Source organism: Cupressus sempervirens, chromosome 10, assembly GCF_028749045.1.
Source record: "Cupressus sempervirens isolate cs-2001-9-10 chromosome 10, ASM2874904v1, whole genome shotgun sequence".
NCBI classification, from domain to species: Eukaryota; Viridiplantae; Streptophyta; class Pinopsida; order Cupressales; family Cupressaceae; genus Cupressus; species Cupressus sempervirens.
In genome coordinates this window covers 879,290,757-879,309,516 of record NC_143127.1, presented here as the reverse complement: position 1 = coordinate 879,309,516, position 18,760 = coordinate 879,290,757, and positions in this window count along the sequence as shown.

Here is an 18,760-nt window from a genome sequence, read left to right as displayed (position 1 = left end):
GACAATTTTTCAAGGAGCATGAAGAATGTATGAAATCTGTTAAGGAAAAAATGGACCTCACATCATTTAACTTCTTCGAAAAAAAGTGAATTGATGGAAAGAACCTATACCTTGCGACTACCAAGCTACCTAGACACAGTGAGCAAAATGAAGATCGATTAAGACATTTGGAAAAGTCACCTTCAAAGCATCAAAAATCCAAACACAACCACCATCATTGAGTTCATTAACAAATTAAGGACATGGAAATTGGTGCATGGACAAAGAGATGCTAAAGAAGCTGAGGATGAGGAGTACAAATAAATCACTTGATTTATCAGCAGTTATTTTATGTTCTTCTCTTAATTTGATCAAACTTTTTTGTTTTAGTTCTTATTAGTTAAATTTTGGGTTTGCGTACCCTATTTCAATATTGGCTTTGATAACAACATTTAACTGTCTAAGAATTTGGTTTTCAAGGAGATTCACAGAAAACTTATTATTTAAGCTTAAAACTCAGTAGTGCTAAGGGATAGCAGTTTTTGATGAATATCATGCTCTGATTGATTTACTTAAAATTTCATGTTTATGCAATATCTTCCTATGTTTTTCCAACAATATATGAATAGTATTGTTCTTTCAAAAGGAAATGTTGATAGTTTTAGAGATGTATGCTTTGAATTAGTTCATTATTGATTTAGTATTGAATCAATATTGAATTATTGAATGGTTCCACATGTGCTGGATATTTCTTTTCTCATGGTGATTATATTTCAATTTTGTTTATATTTTGGAATGTGATCAATAGAGAAACTTTGTTTTCTCTTCTTTTTTCATATTTTTTATTATACTATAATTAATTAGATTGTTTCCTCTATCCAAGAATAGATGAAGAGCCTTATTACTTTCATTTTAAAAGTAATTTTTTTGTAAAGAGATGGTTTTGATTCAAAATCTAATAAGGGTGCTCAACCTTACCAAAATTTAGAGATGAATCATGAATGTGAAGACTCCTCAACTGTTGGGAAATGGTATCTATCTTATGAATAGGGGCATAGGATCTTTCACTCTTTTTCTTTAATTTGAAAAGAAAAATTTGTTCACCAACATGTAGGAATCATCAATCTTCTGAAATCACGCAGACCTTATTCTTGTTCTCCATGTTAATATGTTTTTTAGGTTTCAAGGTCCTTTGAGTATGCCAAATAACACAAATCTGCCAAATCTCTTTTTGATTGAAAGGAACCCCTATTTAGAGATGTCTTAGAAAAATTCCATGTGATTGCAAGGATTGAAAAGACATTGGAATGACTTCTTCATGTGTGGTGTGAATTTAAGGGTGAGCTCCTTAAACGGATGAAGGCTATATTTTAAGTACTTCTAGGATACTGAGTTGCCCGAGTTTTTGAGGGCTCATATTTTTCTATTCGAAAAAAATAAATGATATGTCTTTATTTTATTTTATTTTTCCACATAACTCGCAAGCAGGGAAGGATTTTTATGATGAAAGTCATTTTTCAAGTCATAATTAATTTTGGTCTATTAAAATAAAAGAATTGAATTATGAAGGTTAGCATAATAGAAAAATATTGGGAAAAAACTAAACCGAGTGTTATGTCATTGTACCTCTAGAGTCAAAAATCTAAAAAATTAAACCATAGAATATTGATAGACAATGATGTAAACATTTTTGGTCTTCAAATGATCCATTCACAGGCTTAAAAATATTACATTAGAGTAGGTAAACAATAATTTTAATTCTACTTTGTTTTTAAATTTGACAAATTGAGATCAATCTCTAGAGATTACATTTAAATGAAGAGTTAGAGTCTATAGATGAGACTACCAAGAATAACCACCAAGATTCAACAAAAGAAAAGTTAATTTTTTTAATTTTTCATTGAGAACACATTCGCATTACCTTCTATCATTTTTATTTTCTAATTTATTTTTTCAAATTTCTAGTAACAAGTGAAGAAGTCAATATGGTTCTTTCTATAGAATTGAAACATGAACGAAATTTTAGAGAAAAAAAAAAAAAACTTTATTGCAACTCTCTCTAAAAAAGGTTACAAAGGAAAAAATATAAAGAATTCATAGCGAGAAGAAAAAATGAGAAAAAAACTATATGCACATGTATCTACACATGTTTTATTTGCATAAATATATGTATCATGAATATATGTATGTAGCACATTCTTATTTGCATAAAAAACTAAAAAGCTAACTAAAGCATTCTTAAGGGAAAAAATCTATTTTTTCAGTAGCATTAATTATCAACGTACTCCCCCTTGATGTTGAGTGTTCTCACAATGTGATCATGCCTAGTGTGCTCACAATTTGATCATTTCATCTCAAAGTGAAACTCTTCATTACTAGTGTCTAATAGACTCAAATATTACTTCTAATAGAAGTCAACTAACTATTTATCAAATTCTCTCATTCATGAGATGTCACAAGGCTCTTTTTCTACTTCTTTCTCTGGTATAGAGAACACTCATAACACTTTCATGTGCCAATTAAAATAAGTAGTCATCAACTACTTCATTCAAACATCACAACCTTGATCCACCACTTTTTATTTTGACATACTGACATTGAGGTTTGTACAACCTTTTCAATATCTTTGGCATCTTCTACCAACAAGATCATTTGGTCCATCCATAACCAACCTGCATACAATTTTTCATAGATTTTACATTGCTATTTCTATTCCAACATGTCTTTTCACTCTGTCTCTTCAACCTAGAAATTCTACATGGGTGAAGACCCCAACATCTATTTACTTTATGCCCTTCTCTATGACAATGCAAACATGTAGTACATTCCTTAATTTGAATTGATTTTTTCAACCTACAACACTAGCAACATCAAATTTCTCTCTCTGATCAAATCCAAGGCCTTCATATTTTAGCCTCCAAATAGACTTGATAAGATATTTCATGCTTTGCCCATGTTTTCCTAATCCACTTCTTTGAAATTCCATTTTGTGCCTAATATTCAAAAAAATATTATTTTAAAAACATCAATTGCTATCATCATAACAATTTCCATTTTTACTTGTAAATATCTACTTACCATCATCTTTATACTCTTTACCAAAAGAAAATTTGATTCTATCATCCACATTAAATTGACATGGATCATTTTTATCACATGCAACATCACCAAGTGATTTTATTGCAAACAAATTTTCTTTTTCTTTATATTTTTCTAATTAACTTCTTCCAATTTCTCCTCTAGACTATTATTTTCACAAACTTTGTAATAAACATTATTTCTCAACCCCTAGTAATTTCTAACAACTTTGAATATTTTTTTCCAAACTCATCAATTTATCATTCAAAGAATCCTTCTTAGAAATCAAATTTATATTTCCTTGCTTTACTTATTTTCTACCTTCCCCATTCAAATAAATTAATCTCTTAGGGAAATGTATTACCTCTTTTGTGGGTAATATTCTTGAGCTGCATCAAAAAAAATTTTTACTCAAAATTAATTTCCAATCTTCCTTTGACACTAATCTTCAATCTTCCTTTTTCTCAATGCTACTCATGATCCTTTCTCTGCATTCTATTGCATATCTCTACTGAAAAAGATTACAAACTCTTTCATATAAAGAATTCACAACCGGAAGAAAAAATAAGAAAAAAAGCTAGATACACATCTACTATGAAGAAGCTTAACCAGGAGGTTAAGAGAAATAAAAACTTCAAAAAGGACCAAATCCTCATGCTTACATAGACGTAGGAGAAGAAAAACATTGTGTGGATGGAGGAAACTATGGGGTGGACTGCATGGATGGACACCCATGCTGATTTCCTCCATTAGTCGCTTAGATCTCTCTTTTGTATCTATGCATAGGACTATGATTTGTGGATATCGTGAAAATCTTGGTTTCAGGGAAGGCTTCCTTTTTTTGTACATTTCTATGTAACATGTTTTTTTTTTTATGATCCCTTTATATATAATATTTACAAAAACGTTGACAAATTGTCCACATGTAATTGATAATTTAGTACAAATTTAAATTGAATGATTAAATTCATAACTTAGACTAAAATTTTTAATTTCCAATTTAGAATACCATATTAAAAATGACAATATGAAAAAAAATTCACTTAATGATAAATCAACTAAATTAGGGTAGGGTGACAACATCAATGAGAAATATTTTATTTTCTTGAACAATAGAAGAACTTATGCAATCATAATATTAACATTTCTTAAATGATAGAACATCTTATGCAATCATAATATTAATTTTTATTGAACAATAAAAGTAACTTATACAATCATAATGTTAGTTTTTCTTCAACAATATAAGAACTTATACAATCATTTTGAGTCCTAGTATGAGGTTGAAATTTCTTTTAAAACTACAATCCTTTAGAGAATTAGGTCCAATAGTTTATGGGTTCTCTAACAAGGAGGGAATGAATCACTCAATGTGTGGTTTTGGCTTATTATTAGTAGTTATAAATATCTTGGAGATATTCAATTTTTTATTGAGATTTCCATGCAAAGTTGCTAATAAACCATACAAATTCAAGGCACAATTGTTGTAAAACAAATGAACCCTTTTATTAAAACATAATTATTATTTTTATATATAATTATTTGGATAAATAAATCTCAATCTAATAAAAGGACTCATTTTATATATGATAGGAATTGATTTTTATATATGATTGGAATTTCTTATTAATTTTAAAGTCATTAATAGATTTATAAAACTTAAACACAAATTATTTCTAATTTTATAACTAATGTTTTTGTTTGATATGCACATTATTTTTCATTTCTTCTTATCATTTTCAATCTTATTTCTTAAAAAATAGACATTCTTATAGTCCTAAATTTTATTTAATTCTTATATTGTAACTTTAGTTTTTTTTTTAAATATAAATATATAATTAAAAATTTTAAGATATATAATTAATTTGACAAAGTTTTTAGAGTTAGTTATTGAATTTGATATAAAATATTCAGTCATTTAGCTAAATTAAGTTAGAACAATTGAATTATAGGTTTCATTTCATAAATTTGTTCATTTAAAGAGAATCTTTAAAATAATCTCATATAAGTTAGATAATGATAGTCAAGGTCCTATTTAGCTCAATAGATTCTCACACCAAGTATAAATGTGCAGTTTTTCATGTCTTTATCTACATTTTTTTTTTCCTCTCTCAGCTTTTTCAACCCCCCCCGCCCCTCTCTCTCTCTCTCTCTCTCTCTCTCTCTCTCTTTGATCTGTTTATATTCTTGTCTACTGATCTTTTTAAAAAATGTCACTTCTTCATTTAGACTTCCATTTACAAGTGCAATCCTTTGCTAAATGGACTAATTCCAAAATGTATGGAAAAAAACAAATATTTCTTAAAATATTTTTCACATCTATTTTATAAATATAGTGACTTTCCCTCTGAAACTCTAAAATACCTACCTTGGGATCTTTGTAAATGACTAAATTTTATGAGCAAGTGCAAACCAAATTCTAAATATACTTTGAAACCCCAATTTTATAGTTTAATATATATGCCCTAAATGATTGTGATTTGTTTGATCATCTTTCATTTTCTTGCATAAGCAAAACTTGGGTCAAACACTAGATTCATCATGGCCTCTTCAATGTAAGCACAAAAAATACAATCAATATCCCTAGCTTACTCCCAACTACACAACCTAGTATCAAAGCCTAGGATTTTGAATATCTTTTTCTCCATGAGAGAAATGAAAACCATAACCATCTTTTTTCCTAAGATCAGCTTGTGTTCCCTCTTAAAATATTGATGACATATACGAATTTGTTGAGGATATTTTATGTACCCAATTTTTCAAAAGTTGTAATCTATAAATATTAATTATTAGTTCTTTTAAATCAACTTAATTAATACACCATTGTGTATAATAAATAAAAAAGAAATTGTCATAAATATATTGAAATAAACATAAATTAACATTTTTTCCTTGAATTATGTGTAGAGTTTCTACAAAAGAATCATAAGTATAATGTAGGCTAATTTTGAAATCTTGTAATTAAAAGACTAAAATTTCCAAAATCAATGTTTATGATTAAGAAAAGAATCAATTAATGGGTGCTGAACTAAAGTACAATCAAAACTCTAGACACTAATGGAGAACAATACCAGTTCAAAAATTAAATCTCCCTCTATCAAATGCAAAGGTCTATGAGTGACTAACCTTAAAGCCATGGTTAGAACTTTCAACAAAAGACTTGGGATAAGCTCCAAAATCAATGTTGAATACATATTTTATTTGAACTTAATTGTGAATACAATTTAAAAATTTGATACAAAATAATCTGAAAGAAGCACATGTTTAAATTGTCTAATTTCCACCATAAGCCAACAACTATGAGAAGACAATATTTTGAATGTTAATAAAAACATTAAGAAAATAGATATTGCTCTTTTCTAGTACATATTATTACATGAAATTGAGTTAAATATTTGATGTTTAAAAGTGGAGAAATTGGATGTGTAGAAACTTTACCAACATGGTGAATGTAAAATATTATTTCATGGGGTGGGACCATTCAGCTTTATTTCTATTATTAGAGAAAAATTAATCAATTCTAGACTAGTGATTGACAATTCAATGAGGAAGTAGGTGTACTATAACAATGCCTTAATAATGTATAGTTACAAGCATAGATGTGAAAGACCTTGGTTTGCCTTAAGCACACTTAGAGTTACTTAAACACCTCCCTATGCATTCAGCCTTTTTTTATTGATACAAAATATTTGTTGATAAAATGTTAGAATCTCAACACCTTGTAAATCATGATAGTTATAGGGTTTCCTATAGCATGTGCTCATCAAATATGTTTATTCTACACAAAAGCTAATTTCAAAAGTAAAAAATGACTTGACATGTAGTTTGGAATCGTATTTAACTTATTTGTGGCTAGCCAATTGAAATATTAAGATTCCACTTAGTAACCTATGATTATTAGTTTCTTGATCATATGTTTCTTATAAATGTATGGGATAATAAGAACATTTAATAAGTACCCCAAGATTGATATATTTATATTTTTGAATTTGTGGGCGATTGATGAAAGCTTGGAGTTGTTTGATTATAAAATCTACCATATTTCTCTACCATATAGTTTTCTATATATACAAATACTACTATCAGTTGGTGACCCGCTAAGGAGATCATCCAACGATTTTGGCAAAGGAGTTGTCCATTTCAGCATTTGTCTAAACCAATCCCAAGAGTATTGTGTATATGGATATTTATATAAGAGATGATCAGAATATTCACTATCTTTCTTACATAGAACACATCTTCATGGTCCCTCAATGCCAATCTTCCTAAGTCTGTTTACTAATAAAATCCTCTTATGGGAGGTAGTCCACAGAAAAAAGTCTTCCTTTGGGAAGCAGGATGAATCCTAATAGAGTTTAAGGGGGATATTTGCTTCTTCCCACCTTTGGGTTTTGGTGATTACTCTATATCCATTTTTAACGTTATACCTACCATATTTTGATGCTACCCATATGAGTTTGTTATTTATCTCTAACTGCTTTATTTTCCACTTATGGATGATTTTTTCATAAACCTTTTTAACTGTTGGTTCTAGGTCAATATTGTACAAAGATTTCCATTTGCAACTTATACTACCATTATTATCTTTTTAAGTTTTATAATTGCTAACCTTACACCCCCAAAGTTTGACTAATTGTTCTTTAAGGATGGCTGAAATTCTTATGTTGTCAAGTGGGTGGTGACTATCCCATTAATCCTCCTAGAAGAGAGCTTCAATACCATTACCAACATTCCACATGAGTTATTTACTAATAAGGGCTATTCTTTTTACTATAAAATTCTAGCTTTTGGATCCATTAGGAAGGATCCTCATTCCAAACAAAGAGTAGAAATCAGTTGCATTAAGGTATTTGTTTTACATAATTTTAGCTCATTTTTAAAATCTCTTTCAACAAAAAATTTCCATGCCAGCTTAGTCCCTAAAGTTTCATTTTTCCAACTTAAGTTTTTAATACCTAGGCCTCCTACTACCTTTGGTTTACATAATTTTTCCCATTTTATAAGAGCCATTTTTTTATTCTCATCGATATCATTAAAAAGGAAGCTTCTAAGTTTTGATTCATGCTTCTTATTGATACTTTTAGATAGAGTAAACAAGGAAAGGGGGTATGTTGGGAGGGAAGATAAAACTACTTTGATCTTAGTAACTTTACCAGCTTTTGTAAGCCATTTATCTTTCCAACCTCTTATCCTTTTTTCCATCCTATCAAGGATATTGTGCCATCCTTTGTCAGTTATACTACATTTTTCAATCTCTATTCCTAAGTATTTATAGGGGAATGCGCCCCTTTATATTCCATAATATTATAGATCTATTTTTCCATTTTAAGTTTGGTGTTAATCAAGAATATTTCTTATTTTACAACATTCACTCTTTGACTTGAAGCTTCCATATATTGTTGAATGATTTTCTTGATGTTTAGGGTCTCTTTTATTGTACTTCTCCTTGTATAATTGTATCAATTTCATATTTTTGGTGGTTTATACTATAGACATTTTTAGTTATAGTTACACCCCAAATTTTCCCTTTAGAGTGTGCTTAGGTAATTATCCTACCGGAGGCTTCTACAATAATAATGCATAGGAAAGGAGATAGGCGATCTCCTTGTCTTATAACTCTTGATGTGTTGAAGAAGCCTTCAGGGGTCCCATTAATAAGGATGGAGATTTTAGTTGTTGAAATGCATTGATAAATAAGATTAATCCATTGGTGAGAGAATTCAAATGCGTCTAAAGTTTTGCATAAAAACCTCTAGTTAACCATATCATATGCCTTTTGAATATCTAGTTTCATGAATATGCTGGCCATTTTATTTTTATTGGTAGATTGTAATGTTTCTTATATAATGAGTATCCCATCTAGAATCGATCTTCCTAGTACAAATCTTGTTTGTCCTTCTGAAATAAGATTAGGGAGAAATGCTTCCATTTGATTTTTAGGATCATAATTTTTGGGAATTAAAGTAAGAAAGGTAGTATTAATTTCTAACAGTACTGACCAACCATTTATTGATGCTTCAATGGATTTTTAAAGATCAATTCTGATAATATCCCAACATTTTTTGAAGAAGAAATCCTAGAATCCATCTGGAACTAGAGAACTATCAGGGTTCATGTTGAATAATACATATCCAACTTCTTCCAAAGATATAGGAGAGTTTAATGCTTTACTATCTTCTATAGAAATTACTTTTGGTATAACTTCAAGCATTTTTGCTTGATCTATCATATTCAAACTCTCAAAATTGTTTAGTAAATTATTCGAACGATCTACAAAAATATTTGATATATTGTCAGGGTTTTCAGTGATAGATCCCAAGGAGTCTTTAATTTTAATAATTTTTCTTTCAGCTCTATTATAAAAAAATTTGTTATGAAAAAAAATTGTATTAGGATCTCCCTTGCCTAGCCATTTTTCTCTAGATTTTCGTCTCCAAAAGACTTCTTCCTTTGCTAGGATGTTTTCCTGTATCGTGGGGAGTTTTTTTTCTAGTGGAAAGTTGTCATTATTCATAAATTCTTGAAATACTTCAATGTCTAATTTTTTCTTAAATCTATTGTTGAAATTTTTTTTATTCCACTTAAGTGTATTTTGCAAAATGTTCTTTATTCCACTTATCTCAAAAAAATAAATTGATTGGTCAAAATTTTGCATTTTAATGCAATATTACAAAATTTTCAGAACAAAAAAAAGAATTAGATGTATATCAGACCATCTTAATCAAATTGAAATGACAATTTTTTTTAATAATATTCTAGATATAAGAAGCAAAGTCATGCCTAGATGTGACACATATTTTTGGGTATTTTTATTCTAAATAAATATTAATTAATTAATTTTTGACTTTAGTATTTTTGGAATTAAAAAAATCCCATGTCTGACCACCTTAACTAATTTAGAACTCTGTAAAATTTAATTTTTCATTTTTCTCCTTATAGTGGAAGAAACATAGAATGTGATGCATGTTTTTTATTTAAAAAATGTTGTACCAGTTGAAAGTAATAGTTGTTTTTCAAGTAGTGTGTCAGTTAACACTTTATACATAACTCCATTAGAAAATAAGTAATAATTACTTACTAAACTCATAATTTGATAAACCTTAAATTTATGGAAAGATAAGAACATTCTTAAGATCCAGAACCCCATTTTTATGATATTTTTTAAGTTGACCATATAGGATTGGTATCAAAATATATAGTAGAGCTTATAAAGATATTAATTATTTTCATTTCGTATCAGGATGGGTGGGAAAAAATTTGGAATAGACTTTGAAATGGTTTGAGGAATTTCAAAACTACATATTTTTTAGATCGCAACTTTTTGGCACACCATGATCTTGCATATACCCTTGAAATTCGTGACATTCATTTTGTGATCTTCCATATTTATTGCTTTAGATTCTCGATGCTTCTTTATAGTTTTTGAAGTAATTGAAAGTAGCCAAAAAGACGAGGGGCTGACCCTCAAGTACAAAAAGGTTGAATGCTGTTTTTTTCTAGTTATGTAGCTATTCTATTTTGATTGTAAGAAAGAAGCTTCTTTTAGAACCATGGAAACCATCTCAACTTTGTTAATGGAAAGAGCAAGGAGAGATATTCTAATTGCATACATGTCTACCAGGGAAATTGGTGTTCCAAAGAAATCATCTCTTATTATCTTTTTATGAAATTAATGAAAAAGAGTAGAAAATAAAGGAGGAGATCACCTTGAACTAAAATATACAACTAACATTTAAACAAAAAAGAAATTTTTTTGAAGAGATAGTTACAAAATGATTTCTCTTGATAGCTACAAAATTATTTCTCCTTTTCATTCTAGTACTAACCATTAGACTTAAACTTATCATGTCTAGAGTATAGGTACAAATACAACTCATCAAGAGATCATGTCCCAATCTAGGTCTATGGTTATTTTACAGAGCATTTATTATGCCTTTGCAAACACAAATTGAAAAACACTCTATTTTCTATTGACTTGATTGACTCCATACATATTTTGAGCATACCCATACGATGGAAAAAGAAGAGACCTGTGTAATATTTGTTTCTTTCAAAGATGATTAATAGGTTCTTACTACCCACTTTTGACTTTTGACAGTTTGATTATGTAACAATTTATATAGTTTTAGTCAACTACCTAAATAGTTTTTAGGTTGTATATATTCACTTCTTGTTGTAATAAATTTTCCAGTGTGTGTGCATTTCATTTTCATATTCTTTGGGCTTGTTATAGTGGTATCAGAGCCAAGTTGTTGGAGAAAAATAATTTAGATATAATTGTGTTCCCAATGCATTCCTTATTTTCAATCATTGGAATAGTTCTTTTTGGAAAAGGGAATTACCATGAATGGTTTCAAAAAGTTAAAAATACTCTTATTTTTAATGATTTTTGGGATGATTTTTGTAAAAGATGAAAATGAAGAGCCAGAGCTACCTATAGACGAAAAGGAAATCATCATCTAGAAGACTAAAGACAAAAAGGCTTATGCTCTCATTGTTGCCTCCATTACTACAGAGGTAAGCAGACATATAATCTCTTGTAAGAGTGCATTTGAAGAATTAAAGAAACTCAAAGATTGATAGGATTCTCATTTAGAACTTGAAATCTTTTCAATTATTTATGAAATTATTCAACTTAGAAATGAAAGATAATGATCCGATGAAGTTAGGCTATGAAATTAGGGCTTTATTTCATTGTATTGAAGCCATAGGTGTAAAAGTAGATTTATAACTTACTTCTTTTATTAAATCTTTTTATCCTACCTATTCACACTATCTCGAATCTCTTCAAACTAGTGAAAAGAAGTAAGATATAACATTTGACAAACTTGTGGAGAAGATTGCAAAGAGTGAAAAAGTATTTGGGAAGAATTTCAAAATATTCTTGGTTTGTATTAGATTTATAGAGAAAGTTCTCTAAACTCAAGGTGACCTGATAGGTGAATGAGATTGTAAGGACTCCTCATTGGACGAACTAGATAGAGATAGTGTACAAATTGGAAAGTGACCCTTGCCATGACTACGACCTCTAGCTCTACCTCATCTAAGCCTAATGGGATAAAATACATTTCCACTCATTGTTTGCACAGTCATAGACTAGGACAAGAAGCAAAAACCTAGACAAGCACCACACTAGAACATAATCTCAAAAGGACAAGATAATATTGTTGTATACTAAGGTACAAATAGTCTTAGTGAAGGCTAGAACAACCAAAGATTAATACTATCATGACATGGAGTATAAAAAGTACTAGAGGATGAGAACAAGACAATTGAAAGATGGGACTAGTTGAAGGATAAATCATAAGTCATCAACTGAGTAGGATGCCACTGTTTGGGACTATTTGTAGATAGAAAAGGGGTAAACTACTACAGGAAATAGACCAGTCTTATAGCGTAGATAGCTTTGATAGACTAGTTTGATAGTTTTGACTTAGGATCCCATAGAAAGAGTCTCTAGGAACCACGTGAGAAAGCATATAGAACTAGGTGAAGACTTAGAACAACAAATTAAACTCGCACGAGGACATGCACGAGGTCGTGCAAAGAACTACAAGAATTTCACAAGAAGAATAGAATTCAAACAACAAGACAATTTCCAAGATCTCACATGGAGATTGACATAGGCCTTTATAAGAACTTGGATAGGAACACATGAAGAAATGACAAGAGAGAAGGTACTTGCAGGAAAATTTGCAAATTGTGCACAAAAAAGAAAACTAGACTGACAACTAAAACTGGATTTTGAAGAGACTTTGAAGATTTCAGACTATTCTGGATAGTTTGCTGGTTTGTTTGACATATTTGAAATAGATAGCAAGGTTGACTTTTAAGTTGTTAAATAGCATTTGGTTTAAACAAGATAAGAGTTTCAACAAAGACATGGGAAATAAGCAGTATTCGAATACAATCTAACTGAGGACAAAGAAACTCGAAGGGACAGGGGAGTCTTGACCTTTGGTTTATTTAGATAGGTTTTGACATGTTTAAGACTTGATAAAAAAGAAACTTTATCCCTAAAAACTAAAATGTTAGAGAAGGCAAAACCTTTGTGCCACAATTTATGTGCATGTGTGCACCTCACATAGTTGTGTCACCCCCTAGAGGGTGCCCGTGTTTTTGGTGTATTCAAAGGACTCAATAACATATACACTTAATGAACACCCTTGTGGCAATGGTTAATCTTATATACCACCTTCCAATTCCTAGTAGCATGCCTATGGTGAGTTCTATAGGAGAGATTCTTCCCCCTCCTTGCCCAAAGGTTATGCCCCCTTTTGGAGGTGAATCAAGTAGCCTCTAAGTAAAGGTTTTGACTTGGCTTCTATTTATATTAATCCATGGTTTCTCTGCAAGTGAAGTTGAGACCAATAGCCCACACTGGCATCAATAAGTGCATAAACTTTCTTAACAAGACTGGGGCTAGCACCAACTAATCTAGTTTATAGAAATTGTGCATGAAAAAGAAGACTAGACTGACAACTAAAACTAGATTTTGAAGAGACTTTGAAGATTTTAGACTGTTATAGAAAGATTGCTAGTTTGTTAGACATATTTCAAATAGATAGCAAGGTTGAATTTTAAGTTGTTAAATAGCATTTGGTTTGAACAAGAGAAGTGTTTCAACAAAAACACGAGAAATAAGCAATATCTGAATACAATCCAACCGAGGACAAAGAAACTCGGAGGGATGGGTGAGTCTTGACCTTTAGTATATTTAGACAGGTTTTGACATGTTTAAGACTCAATAACAAACACACGTTATCCCTAAAACCTAAAATGTTAAAGAAGGCAAAACCTTTGTCCCACGACTTATGTGCATGCGTGCACCTCACACAGTTGTGTCACCCCCTAGAGGGTGCCCATGTTTTTGGTGTATTCAAAGGGCTCAATAACATATATGCTTAATGAACACCCTTGTGGTAGTGGTAAATCTTGTATACCACCTTTCAATGCCCAGTAGCATGCCTATGGTGAGTTCTACAGGAGAGATTCTTCCCCTTCCTTGCCCAAAGATTATGTCCCCTTTTGGAGGTGAATCAGGTAGCCTCTAAGTAAAGGTTTTGACTTGGCTTCTGTTTGTATTAATCCATGGTCACCCTACAGGTGAAGTTGAGACCAGTAGTCGACACTAGCATCTGTAAGTGCACATAATTTCTTAACAAGACTTGGGCTGGCACCAACCAATCTAGTTTATAGAGCCTCCCCTTGATATGCAATATCAAGAATGAAGGAGAGAAAGCTTATTTATTATAGTGAGTTTGAATCTCTAGTGAAAGGAGTATGCTCACTTGGGTCATTCTTGGAGGTTGGATCATTCTGGTAGGCCCTCTAAGGGTTGCCTTGGACTGGTGGTCTGGATCTAAGCATCCAAGTTTTTGATTTGTCTCAAGGGGAAAGAACATACTTCTCTACATTGTCACATTGCCCAAACATATGAAACACATTCATCATTGACTTAGCTTATTTGACCTAGACTTATCCCTTCCTCACGATTCTGACTCCATAAAAGGAAATCATCATCCCTTCATAGAAGAGGACTCATACTAGAGAACCAATAACTTGCTTGCCTCCCTCGAATGTCATCTTTCAGAGGCTTCTAGGTTTATGATTTACCCTTGCTCATGACCTGCAAGTGGTAAAGAGCATACTCCACTATTCCCCTATCTTGCACCCTACGAAGTTTACGAGCCCTAATTAGACTATGTTTAGAAAGTGGGAAAATACACAGTATTTTACATGGGTTTTTAAATTGATCTTTGACAACATCCTGCAAACACAAAGTCAATTCATGTTTGGAAAGTTTCTGTAAAAGGAATCTTTGTCAAAATGTCCTGTAGACAACTATTATGCTATAGAAAATCAGAAAGCTAAAATAAAGATGCTTCAAAGAAAACATGGTAGTGAAACGAAATGATAAATAGCACTATGAAAATTTTCATTTTAACTATGTTGTTACTAGATTTTGCGTAAACTCTTACACAGACCCGTGTGAGAAAATGAGGCACGACATGAGAAACCACACAATGGGGCATGTTTTTGCATTAGAAAGTGTAGAGAAAAAGGTGAAACCCTTAAATCTTCATGGAAAAATGAGATTTTCTGCATGAAAATCTAGAAATTTGTACATGCAGGTATGATAGAATCATGAAAATATCAAAAAATAAGATAAATGAGGCAAGGAAATTTTCGTTTCTCGACCCCACAGTGGGTGCCAAAAATGTGTGGGTGGATTGTGTTAGTGTAGTTTTTTATTTTTCCTATTTTGCTAGGTTTTTCCTACACTTTTAATAATCTCGCTTAGGTTAATAAAGCATGTCTTATTAGGTGAATGGTTGTGAGGTGTCACCTTCCTACATGTGAGCATCAATTAGCTATCTTGGGAAGATACTTTGCTATCTTTAGTCTGATAGATGGTTGCTCCTTATTGGTTGGTGTTGCCACCTCCTCCCTCTTCCTAGCCTATATAAGCATGCTACCTGGCTTGTATTTGTAGCTCTTGTTTTTGCATCCTCTTAATGCTATTTTGCTTCCAGCATTTGCATTACTCTCTTGGAGACTAACTCTATGATGCTATTTTGATTTTGTATCATTTGCATACATAGTTTAGATATTTACTTATTGCACTAGTTTTCTGGGTTATTAATCTTTTCAGATTCTAATAGATTGTGGGGCTCTTAACCTTGCAGACACTTTAACATGGTCATTACCTGCAGAGTCATCCTAGAATAAACATGAAGTCATTTATCCAAGACACTCGAGAGAGCGACTTGTTGCCTTATAACTAGAAGGATTTTTCCTATTTGCTCTCAGATTGAGGAGTAGGCAACCAAACCATCTAGTATGAAGGGTTTACACAAAGTATGTGATTATGCAATTAATATAGATGCTATGCAATTTATTCTAATAAGAAATAAAGGAAATTAACCTAAATGAATGTATCTTTAATATAAAATGATATTAAAAATGCTAACAATTTAAAATGAGTAATCACTTTGATAGGAATTCAATGCAATTCAAATTCCAAACTCTGTAATGAGGAATTAGGAGTCTCTTAAATAGAATTCTTGAAATCCACCAATAGTTGAGATCAACTTGGATCAATTATTAGGAGTGAAGATAAGATTCAATCAAAGTGGAAAATTCCTAGTATATGTGTAGTTAACTAACTCAGATCTCGAGTGTAATGAATAGTTAACTAAATGAAATTCACCAAGTGTGAAAATGTGTGAATTAAGTTAATTCCAATTCGAGAGGTAGATAACTTGGAATTCCCATTTTTGAACTAAAGAGTGGAATTTGGAAAGTTATTTAATTTAATGAAATGAGATATGTCCTCTTAAATGCCTTTTTCATTTAATTGAATAATCATATTCAATTATTTAAAATATGCATGATTATTAAATTAAATATTTTTAATTCCTTAGTACATTAGCCTTAGGAGATAATTTAATCTAATTAAAGTATAAGTACTTTAGATTGAATTAAATCTTAATCAATAGGTTTAATGTGGCTAATTTGAGTCAATACTTTAGGAATTAAATAGATAGCATGATTAATGCATATTAAGGTTTTTGCATTTGATAATTAAATCAAGTAGCGAAAATTAGAATAAGAATTGCCTGGTGAAATAGAATTTTAGGATTGATCAACATAGACCAAAATTGGTTGTCATGGCAATGAGCTAATTTTGGGGTATTACAGTTTCTAGACTCCTATCTTCGTGATCTTATTTCTAGCTAGTGTAGGTATGGTGCCCCTGCTTTTGGTACTTCTATGTTTTCTCTTTCTGAAAAACTTCGATATGTCAAATTGTAGCTCAAGAGAAGGAATAGAGATTGTTTTGGGAGCCTTGATTCCTTTAAGGGGCTCACTCAGGTGCATCTGGATGTCATTACTAGACTGATTTGGCATCTTGGTTTCTTAGAGAATTTGAGTAACGTTGAAACACTTGCTTATAGAAATGTAAAAGAAAGGGAACTTTAGGAGGAAATATTTTTGAAGCAAATATCCATGGATGATTGGCTCCAGGAAGGTGATAGGAAAATTGCCCTTTTCCAATGAACTCTACAATCTCATCAAAACCAAAGTTGTATTTATTCTTTGGTTAATTATGAAGGTATCCAGTTACCTTCCTTGCCAACTGTGTTTCAAGAGGCTACTCGGTACCTATTTAACATTTTCTTTGAGGAATATCATCTTGCTGATAATGAAGATCATATTATTCTTTCTTTTATTCCTACCCTTATTTATTATTATCTTATGCACCCAATCTCTTTGGATGGGTTGTAGGAAGTGGTCTTTGGTATGCCTAAATGAAAATCTCCTGGCCTCGATTGCTTTCCCATTGAATTCTTTTAGGAATTTTAGGACATCATTAAGTAGGATTTGATAGAAGTTATTTAGGAATCTTATTCTCGAAAGAAGATTGTTGGAGCAGTGAGTTCTACTTTCTTGATTCTTATTCCAAAAGAAGATGGGGATAATTAGTTGAATTTTCTTAAAACTATTTCTCTATGTAATGTGTATTATAAAGTTATTACTAAGTTGATTTGTAGGAGACTTAAAAGGTGGTTTCCAACCATTATCCGAGAAGAACACGGAGGTTATATCATAAGAAGATGAATCTTAGATTGGGTGGCTATAGCTACTAAACCTATCAACTCTATGACTAGGTCAAGGGAGTGATCTATCTTTATTAAGTTGGGTATGGCTAAGGCCTACACTAGCATCAAATGGAGATTTCTAAGGAATATTTTTCTTGCCTTTAGCTTTAGCTCAAAGTGGATGAGTTGGACTATGAGTTGTGTCACTTCTTCCTCTTTTTGTATTCTTCTTAATGGCCAACCTTCTAAGTTATTTTGTACTTCTAGGGGTCTCCACTAGGTTGATCCACTTTTCCCCTATCTTTTCATTATTATGGTCGAGGGTTTTGGTAGATTCATTAACAATAAAGTATCCCAAAACTCTATTGAGGGGTGGCACTATGGGAATGGTTTACCTTCTCTTTTTCATCTTCAATTTGTTGATGAATCTTCTCTTGTTGGAATCACATGAGTCAAGGAAGTTGAAGCCTTTTGGCATGTTTTGGATGATTATTTGATGGTGATAGGAAAAAAATTCAATGAGTGAAAATCTTCATACCCCTTTCCACCCTACCAAAAAGAAATACAAAAAAATGGGATCGTATATGATTTGAGTCAATGGGTAATAAACCCAAAAATTATCAAAAATATGAAAAACTAAATGTTTGTTATTATCCTCCAAAAATCCATTTCTCCATCCTATAAATTAATAATTATTTTCTAAAACTAAAATATAATTAAAAACATGATTAGCTGAAAATTTCAATGATTAATAAATTTCAATTCATTCTTCATTTCAAATTTTTAACTAAACTATTAATCTTACACTCAAATTTTCTATATCCTAAGAAAATAATTTATAAAAGCATTTTTATCTTTTGAAGCATTCTTTAACTTAAAATCGACAATTCAAAAACTTTTGTTCTTATCTTTTTACTTACAAATTTTTTTATGGACATGTTGAAGGTTTTTTTTAATCAGTAAATGTTTGAAGCCTTGTATTACAAATAGGAAAGAATAGGGCAAGAAAACCTCCACTCTTGGCTAGGACCAAAATCCTATATTATATAGATTAAAAGGTGCATACCCCTATTTACACCATCTCATTTAATTTACAT